A 2,326-nucleotide genomic window follows, 5' to 3' on the forward strand; every position below is an offset into this window, starting at 1 on the left:
AAGAAGAAGAAGAAGAAGAAGAAGAAGAAGAAGAAGAAGAAGAAGAAGAAGAAGAAGAAGAAGAAGAAGCAGCAGCAGCAGCAGCAGCAGCTATGAGTGAGGCCAGCCAAACAGCTCAGTGGATTAAATTGCCTGCAAGCAGGTGCAGGGGCTGGAGTTTCCATCCCCGGGCCTGCCATGACAGACCTGCCCCTGGGGCACGCTGAGACCTATTGGACATGGTGGTGTGCACCTGTAATCCCAGCACTTGGGAGGCTGTAAACAGACAGATCACTATGAGTCTGATCTAGTAGTGAGACCCTGAATACCCTGTAGGCCCTTCCCTAAACTACAAAAAAAAAAATAAATAAATAAATAAATAAGTAAGAAGCTAAGAAAGTAAGATCTAAAAGTGGGGCAGAGGGGAAAGGAAGGGAAAAGGAAAAAAAATTACAACATAATGAAACTACTACTTTCTCTTAGTTCACTGAAAAGAAAGACATGCTAATATTGTTTGGAGAATTTTTTTATGCCCATATCTTATACTCTGAGTAACTATTTTGGATTTTTTTTTTGGGGGTGCCTGGCTCAGAATGCCTTCAGGGCAGGTTTGGCTGGCTTGAGTTCTGGGGATGGAACCACAGCAACCTGAGCCTGACTGCTTTGTTTAAGCAGGCACTTAAATAACTGAGCTAAGTGGCAGGCCCCCTCTGAGTAACTATCTTAAAGCTAACAATATACAATGTATTAACTATTATTATTCTCCTATTTTTTTAACTTTTTCATAAAATAAAATTTACTATTAAAAAACTAAAAGGGTCACCATCATTGTACTTTATAAAATGTCTTACAGTGAAACCTTAACATTTTGTTGTACCTCCATTTAGTTCCCTTTTTGTGTTATTTCCTTGTTCCACTTCACTGTAATGGGGGCTGCTGCCAGGGCTTTGTCCTGCTTGGAAAGTGCTCTACCTCGGAGCCACATCCTCACCCTTCCCTGCCACTCTAGTGATCCATCGGGACATTTCCACCTAACTCACTAGTCTTAACATTTTTTTATTTTTTTAAAGAGTTCAAATTAGAATTAGAACAGAAAAAATTACAAGTGACACAGAATTTCACTTAACAAAGTAATATGAATTTCACAGTATTTGTTATAATGCATAGTGTTGTCTTCCAACCAGTTATTCATATTACCAGATATGGTAAAACTGGAAGAAAAAAGAAATGTATAAGAAATTAAGAAGAGAGAAAGTACAAATAATTGAAAAAAGAAATGAGACAAATTAAGTATTATCTGTTCCTTTCCATAGACCAGCAGAAATGCACAGTACAGTTGTCCAAACCATCCTGCTCACATACATAAATAAATCTCTTTCTTCCACTCCCTCTCCTGTCCTTCTCCTCAACTCAGTAACTCCTTTTTTTTTTTTTAATTTTTTTTTCCTATCACAACTTTTCTTTCTTCTTTTTTTTTTAATGTTTATTTATTTATTTATTTTGTGTGTGTGGCCAGCTCAGCCCACCAGGGGGCGGGGCTGGCTGGCATGTGGGGCTGGGGGATTGAACCGCGGTCCCTGGGTTTTGCTTAGCTTAGCTTGTTCTAAGTAGGTGCTTCAGGTCACTGAGCCATCTCACCAGCCCCAACTCTTTCCTTTTGAATAAGTTCAATCCCTTTCCCCAGTATCTATTGCACCCTTCAGATTCCATTTTTCTCTTTTAGGTTCTTACACTAAGGAGACAACATGATGTTCACACATGTAGGTCTGATTTATTTCATTTAAGAGTGTGTTCTCTAGTCGCATCCATTTACCAACAAAAGACTCGAATAATCCTACAAAGAGTATTGACAGGGCTGGCGAGATCGAGATAGCTCAGTGGTCTAAAGCGCCTGCTTAGAAAAGTTTAGGCAAGCTTAGGCAGGTGCAGGGGACAGCAGTTCAATCCCCAGCACCACATGCTGCACCAGCCCTGCCCTCAGGGTGGGCTGAGTAGGCCAAAAATAAATAAGTAAAAAAACAAAAACAAAAACAAACAAAAAAACAACAAAGAGTATTGACAGATATTCTAGAAAGAGACAGAAGTGATCACAGCTTCAAAAACAACAGAAAGGAACCACCACACAGAGCAAGCAATTAAAAGAGGAAAAAAAATACAGAACTTATAGCAAGAAAATAACATGACGAAGATAAGCCAATATGTGTCAGTTATAGCCATCAATGTAAACAGCCTCAATTCACCGATCAAAAGAAACACACTAGCACAGTGGATTAAGAAACAAAATCCAGGGGCTGGTGAGATGGCTCAGTGGTCTAAAGCACCTACTTAGAACAAGCTTAGCAAAGCA

The 2,326-nt window shown here is 39.5% G+C and overlaps 1 protein-coding gene across 3 annotated transcripts in view; it reads right to left on the reverse strand.

The window, feature by feature from the left end:
- Naip (NLR family apoptosis inhibitory protein) overlaps positions 1-2,326 on the reverse strand; it is a 39,762-nt gene that overhangs the window by 36,487 nt on the left and 949 nt on the right. The window lies entirely within an intron of this gene.

The sequence above is a fragment of the Octodon degus genome, unplaced genomic scaffold (genome assembly GCF_000260255.1).
Source record: "Octodon degus isolate 3935 unplaced genomic scaffold, OctDeg1.0 scaffold00001, whole genome shotgun sequence".
Classification (NCBI taxonomy): domain Eukaryota; kingdom Metazoa; phylum Chordata; class Mammalia; order Rodentia; family Octodontidae; genus Octodon; species Octodon degus.